Below are 7,590 nucleotides of genomic sequence, written 5' to 3' on the forward strand. Positions count from 1 at the left end.
TTAAGTTAAAATTTTGTGTAGTTTCATTTATTCCCTGTTTACAACTTTCAAGTCTACTTCTCAGAGCTGAAACTGAACCAATTTGTCTTAGATTTTGTCTCAGGGTACTGTACAAGTCATCGTATCCACGAATAGTGGAGTACCTTATTGCTCGTTTTGCATTTCCTTGAATTTTTTCGGCAATTATGAAATCTAAAAGTAAACTGGGTTGGGAACACTGCTTTTCAGCTTTTTTTTTATAGATTTTATAAAATCCTCGATTCCCATATCGTCCTGTCCGTTTAGGATTTTAATTGTCCTAATTATATCCTTTGCAGGTATAGTTTGTTCTAAAGAAAAATTTGGTTGGTTTTCATTTTTAATAATTTTATTGAATGTCGAAGATGTGGTTCCTTTTTTATTGGTTGCACTAATAGGCTTTATAGGTTGTCTTTCGGTAACTTTTTCATCTTCACTGTCTGACTCGTCTCTGTCTGATGTAATAATGTTGTCATCCTCCTTGTCTGTGATTACTCTTCCTTTCACCCCGCATTCCCTAGCTACCGATTGTATTTCGAAAAGTCGTTTATCGTTTTCCTTCGCTAGTGTGGACACATTTATCTTTAGCCCATTAATTTCGTTTAATATGGTTCGAAGAAGGTCATCGGTTCCCATATTAGGTGAGGACGTTGATTTTTCAGTGTTTTCTTCATTCATTTTTTGAAAGGGAAAACTTAATTTGTCTATTGAGTATGCGTCAGAGTTTGTTTCGTCAGTCGAGTATCTTGAATTAACTTTTCTATAAATAGAGAATGCCAGTTTGTTTGTTTCACAAACGAGTTTCAAAATAATTCTGTTCGTTGGTTGCCTACTAAGATTTGTCTAGATAGATTCAGGATAATTAATGATGTTTGGTCCAAATCTAACAATTTCTGCTTTTTCTCAGAAAATGCTCTAACTCGCGTTTAAGTTATTTTTGAAGTTTATCGTAACAATGTTCGCGTTTAAACCTTAGTTTCTTGGGATCGTGCTACAACAATGCCAAGAAATTTCACGTAGGTTTTTTAGTTTATTAACGGACACAGAGGCCAGGGAGCACCATAAGCGTGTGTACGGACGTGAGCCTAAAGTTTAGTAGTATTTGGAAGCAAAATTTATGATTTTAGTCATAAACTTTGCCCTACAAATATCTTTAAACTGTACAAGAGAATCTAACACTTCTTATGTCTATTTTTCTTTACTTACTATTTTTGTTTTTGACGACTGCAGATTTTCTTGATGCGTGTTGAATTGGCGTTGAGCGTTGTGTGTTGTACTGGATGTTATATGCTGCGTAGATTAATTATTGTTGTTCCGCTAAGAGGATTCGCTGCGTTCAGGACTTTGTTGATGGTTTGTAGACTTCTTCTTCTTTTCATCCGCCTGTTTGCGGGCCTCGTAGGGTTTTTACCGCAGTATGTCGCGTACCCTTTCAATTTTCCTTTTTTGGAATTGAATTTTTAATTGATCTCCGTAGTATAATACCCTACTTAGTTCAGATATTAATTGTATCATTTAGTTTCAATTCCTGGTTAACGGGCTTTTCCTTAGAGAAAGTCCGGAGTTCTGTGGAATTCCGCAGAATTCAAAAAATGTCGATTTTGGTTGACGGGCTTTTCCGTAGAAAAAGTCCGGGTTTTTTCCAAAGACTCGTCACTTAGATAGTCCTCTTTTTTGATTATCCAATTATTTCCGTGGAAATTATAATCGTTGGAGAACTATCCTGGCAGGATCGCCAGATGTTAAGAGCAAAAACGATGTTTTATGTTTTTAAAAAATAGTCGAATTGCTTTTTAGGCAATTCGACGTTCTTTATTGATTATTTAGATAGTTACAATCGTAGAGCAAGACTAGAACTAACTGGAGACAGAAGGTTTGGCCCTACTTATAGCTATAGAAGTGGGTGGGATTACCTAAAATCTATTGCGTAGATAGGTCAAAGTCGAGTTACATAACACGGTCATCTGTTCATTTTAAATTTTGCACTTTTATTAATTGAATTGACTAAAAGTGTCTACAAAAAAGGCCGACGTTACGACATCGCTTTGTGTCTTTCTTAAGGTTAGTAAAGTGTAAAATATAAAAGAGGTTTTTCCTAATCATGGAATTCTTTGAAATATTTATGAAATCTTTCTAAAATCTGCTGTATTTATTTTAAATCTTCTCAAAAAAAGTTAAAATTATTCACAATTTTTGTAAATTCTTGAAATCTTTAAAAATCCTTATGGTTTAAAAAAATATTTGTGAAATCTTTTGTATTTGTTTGAAATTCTTCAAAACTATTCGAAATGTTTTTGAATTAAAAAAAAATTAAAATTTATTAGGATTTCGAAGTATTTCAGGAATTTCAGAACGTTTCAATAATTTCAAAAAGGGCGTATGACACCAAATTAAATTTTTTTTAATCATTTGGAAGGCTTCAAAATATTTCCGAAAGTTTTAAAAAGATTTCACAAATATTCAAAACAAAATCATATGGTTTTCCAAATATTTCAAGAATTTCAAAGATTTTAAATGAATTCAAATTTTTTTTAAAGATATCACAAAGATTTTTCATATTTCTGTGACTTCAAACAAATACAAAAAATTTAAGTAATATTTCACAAATACTTAAAGAATTCATAAAGATTTCAAAGATTTCACAATTTAAATAGAAGATTTCAGGAATTCTTTGAAATATTTATGAATTTTACCTAAAGTATTTTGTAATTATCTGAAATTAATGAAATATTTTGAATCTTCTAAAAAATTGGAAATTTTGTCCAGAATGTTCTACTGATTACGAATATATCGGGTGCACATAGCGAATTCCGGGTCGTTTTGTTGTTATTTGACATTCTATGTGTTTAGATAAAAAATGTCATATCTTTGAAAATTATTAAAGTTTTGAAAATATTTTTCCATATGTACAAGAATCAATCATCAAATCATCAGGACCTAAAATGGATACTCAAGTGCTCTTGGATCCCAGACTACTAGGAGGGGATGTATGTCGAGTCCGTATCGATTCGACGTGTAACTCGTTTCTCCTAACTACTATATATATGACAAGATTGGACTCCTCGCCTCGATATTGATTACGTGTGCCTTCTTCTGGTTTAGCATATGAATTCCAGGTAATGTTTCAAGGCTTAGCAGAATATATATTTTGACAAAATATTTGCCCCGTATGTGTCTCTGCCTTTGAAATAACGAGGATACAATGCCTTAATTATGATTTGCTACAATATTTATCGGATACTCCACCTATTCTGACCCTATTCTAAAAGTGATTGACATATTCGATCCACTTTTCCTAAAAATATTTGTAGAGAGAAAAACGTGATCTGAGCTTAGTAAATCACGACGGGACCGAGTGTTATGTTTATTTAAAAAAGCAGATACAGTGGTAGTTGGATTTAATCATTCTGGATTTACGGTGTTCCGAGAATTGGTACCGCGGTATTTGCGATGAGGGGAATTGCGGGGCTGAAAGTGAGGATAAGGCGTGACAAACAGCTTGAGGGCTAGTTTATTTTTCAGTTTATTTTTACGTCACAGATGAGATGCAATTACCTTGCTGTAATAAATAGTTTACATTTGTGATATGTGCCAGTTTTCTTTCTGTTTATTTGATAAATTGGATATACGCAGCATGGAACTGCCAGGATTTCTAAGAAATTTCGTCTTGGTGTCCACGCTTTAAAAAAAGGAAAAGACTTTAGTGACGAGTTTTAAAATAACGTTGCGAAAGAAGTAAGGGATAGCAATAGTAATTGTGGAAACTTTCCAAAGCTTTTAGTTTATTGTCGCTTGGAATAAGGATCCTTTGTAGAAACTCAAGAATCTTGGTCAGGGACTCTGTTCGTAGAGTTGGTCGATCTATCTTCCTTTACTATTGCATGATGATACAATAGGATATTGGTACGTTTTTTTTAGGAAGTTTCTTTTGATTGTTAAGGGACCTAACAGAGGTCAAGTTGAATTAACAATTCTTCAGTTTTTAAGGTGAACTTACTGATGTTAAGGTTCTTTTTATCAGATGATTGACTTTTTACAAATTTCACAGATACTTATGTATTTTTTCATTATAACTGATTTTAAAGTTCTTCTTATTAGGCGATTGACTTTTCACCAATTTTACATATTCTAATGTTGTTTCGAAGAGTGTTTGGGCAGCGATTCGATGGTAGAAATAAACTTGTTGTCACCCTTCAAGACGTGGGTATATATAGACAACAATTCGATCAGGGTAGGAAATGAAGTCCCTAGGTGGACGTTTTTCTGACATTGATTTATGGCATTATGACACAGAACCAGGATATTCCGCATGTGGGAGGCCATGTGCTCGTCTTTGCTGGCGAATGACTCGGCCGCTTCCGTGCTAAGAGTAAGGTTATAGAGTACCTTCTTAGCTTCCCATGCCGAACATCGGCTCCTTCGGCACTCCGATGTTTCCATTTCCCGATGGCACAAATTAAAGAGGTGCACCCCCTGCGCCACACATGCCAGATACTCCTTATGTTTCATTATATGAAAATTGTTGGTCAGGCAGCTTTCCACCGTCTTCGAACTTTGGACACCTCCATCATCTCCCGTGATCAAAGCTACCTAACAACAAATAATTATTCCCCTTTTAATTTCAAAAATGTTCCTTTTCTTTTCTACTCCTATTTTCGTTCTTTAACTTTATTTTGTTTTTGTGCTTATTATTTTTGACTACTTGCACCTACCTCATCCAAAATCCTCGCAAATACAGGTAATTTAGAGTTCCTTGTTAGGCCCACGCGTGGTTTTGAACCGAGCCTTTTGCTTTTTCTGTATTGGTTTATTTTAATGAGCATTGCCATTTTTCGTCTTTCTTTTTTTTCCACTTTCTAACACTCAAAAAGAAACGAAGAGAATTTTGTCTTTATACCTTTACTAGAACGAGTCTGGACTCGAAATGCCACGTGTTTATAGCAAGGACCGGCTCATGCCAGTTTTTGGAATGATTGGGTCCGAGCTTTTCTAAACAAAGTTTGATTCTGCCTACTATTATCCTTTTAAACCTGTTTCTTAGATAAATTCAACAATTGGAATATAATTTCATATACCAAGTTAAAAATCATGCCAACTGTAATTATGTGGGGCTTTAAATGTATTTTAATCATTACTTAAATGTGTTTTTCCCTTTCTCTATTTCAATTCTTGATGTTTTGCAAACAAAAAGAAAGACCACGCGGTGTACGAGGGAATTCCAACGGCTATCGAAGTCAAATCACTTTCACTCCTTATACTGCGGAAGTATAAGTATATTAATCAATAATTAATATTAAATAAAAACGTTCCCAAATATTACTATAATATATAAGGAAAATGGGGGGGGGGGGTTGGTTGAATGAATTAGACGAATAAGTAAATAATAACAAAATGAACAAATTCAGTATATTTTTTCTAAAATGCACAACTACATAACATACAATATTAGTACTATTATACATGAAATTTTTTAGTGTCATGTATCAGTTAAATTAAATTTGTAAGAAAAAAATATTCACCCGGCCTCAAAAATGGTTTAGCATGCATAAAGCAGATTTGATGTCTTTCTTCTATTTCTTCTATTCTGTTTAAATTCGGAGAAAATGAAAAAGTCTATTTTCTAGAAAATCCCACCTTCTTATTCTTCCCCATGTTTTTAAAAAGTTTCTGCTAATATAAGAAAGGCACCCTATCAGCCTTATGCGGACTAAACCAGTTTTGAGACCGAAAGAAAGCTTTCTGTCCTAAAAATTTTAAATATCAAAATTTTTTAGTGTCTGTCGCTGTTTGCAATAAAAATTAAAAAATTGGTTAAGTGTCAAGAGAATTTAAATATAAAGATCAGATTTGATCAACGTTTCCTGATAAATCTCCGAATTGCTTGAAATCATTTGATTCCTTGGTTTACTTACAAGTTCCCTTTTTTAAAGAGTGGATGATTCGCTCTATGGATCCTTGAATCGAAAGTAGCCCGTTCTTCTGTTGGCATCCTGCATGGGTACCCGCAGGGGGTGGATGGCGTTGAATATGGCTCTGCAGGCTGTGATGGCAAGGTCAGCGTATCTGGGCTGCGTTGTCCCTTTATGGCAGGTGTGGTCGACTCGGAGTTCCACACAGAAGCTATTCTTCGTAGATTTGTAGATTTAAATGGTTGACGGGCCAACGCTGCTGGACCGGAGTTTAGGGTTTCGAAGATTCTTTATACTATGGAAATGTCTAACTGAAACTAAACTGACACTGAACCGAGACTCAGGTAAAGACTGAAGCTGGAGTATAATCGGCTAAACTGATACTAGAAATAAACTAAACTGATACTAGAACTAAACTAAACTGATTTCTGCTTCCGAATCCGCTGTATTTATTCACGAGATCCCTTCTTAGATTCCCGTAGGGGTGAGTGGTTTTAGAAGTAGGGATTCTTCTCGGTTCCAATCAGCGTTGCCAATCAATTAGGTAGAAGAGTGGTGGAATATAATCCTTAACTTGTTGAGTTATTATTGAATATAAATATTATGTGATTATAATCCATTGTTTATAATTATTTATTATTATTATAAAAGTCGCGGGACGTGAAATTTGTAACGACCCATATTCGGCATATCAAAAGATTCATGAAGACACAATACATTTCACTATTATCACCAAAAGCCAGAATAATAAATTAAAAACCGCTATTTTATTATTTTAATAGTTTTGAAACATAACAATTAATGTTTTTCTGGAACTTCATTAGTGGACATTAAAGTCATAAATGTCTCTGCCCATCATCGTGTCTAAACCAATTCATGCGCTTTGCATTAACTTTCATTTGGGTGAGGCACGATTTACATTGGGGGTAGGTATTGATCGGACTAGTTTTTTCTAAGGGTGACGGGACCTCACATCTCTCCTCTTACTGTTTTTGAACATGTGCATGACATGGACATGTTCAAAAACTTTTTTGTATATGGATTTTGGATATAATCTTTCAAATATCATACAAATTTGAAAATTCTATTGAATTCCGTCAAATCAGTTAGTTTTCGCATCCTTTGAACAGTTTTACTTATGTAATAATTGATAACATGCTAAATTAATGTTATAATTATGACACACGAGAACAATTTTAATTTTATATCCTAAACAATTAATATGTGGAAAAAAATGTCGCATTCAATGTGATTAATGTCCACCGATTTTACATTTATTATAAACAGCATGCCGGATTAATATTACGCATACGTAATGGTCATGAAAATATTGACTACCTTCTAATTCCGATACTTCAAAATTATTGGTTGTATTTGCTAGTAAGCAATCACTTAAAGTAAAACCAGAGGTTTCGTTAAGTCGTGGGGTGTCGATAAATTTATTTCCCCGGATTATTATACTAGTATCGGACTACCCTAATCTTTTTATATCATTTAAAAAAGAATTTTCATTTGGGTCGCTTGGTCCTGGGGTTACAGATTCAACTTTCGTTCCAATATTTTTACCTTGGTTATTCAAAGTTTCCTTGCGATTAGGTTTCAAGGGTGCGTTTACAAATTGCTCAACCGTTTGTGCTTGTTCAGGATTTCCTTTTCTTTTACT

General features: G+C 34.0%; 1 long non-coding RNA gene across 1 annotated transcript in view; it reads left to right on the top strand.

Moving 5' to 3' along the window:
* LOC117174297 overlaps positions 1-7,590 on the top strand; it is a 42,731-nt gene that overhangs the window by 10,362 nt on the left and 24,779 nt on the right. The window contains exon 2 of the long non-coding RNA XR_004467287.1: positions 2,932-3,134. This is a non-coding gene — a long non-coding RNA (uncharacterized LOC117174297). The remainder of the gene's footprint in view (positions 1-2,931; positions 3,135-7,590) is intronic.

The sequence above is a fragment of the Belonocnema kinseyi genome, chromosome 1, assembly GCF_010883055.1.
Source record: "Belonocnema kinseyi isolate 2016_QV_RU_SX_M_011 chromosome 1, B_treatae_v1, whole genome shotgun sequence".
NCBI classification, from domain to species: domain Eukaryota; kingdom Metazoa; phylum Arthropoda; class Insecta; order Hymenoptera; family Cynipidae; genus Belonocnema; species Belonocnema kinseyi.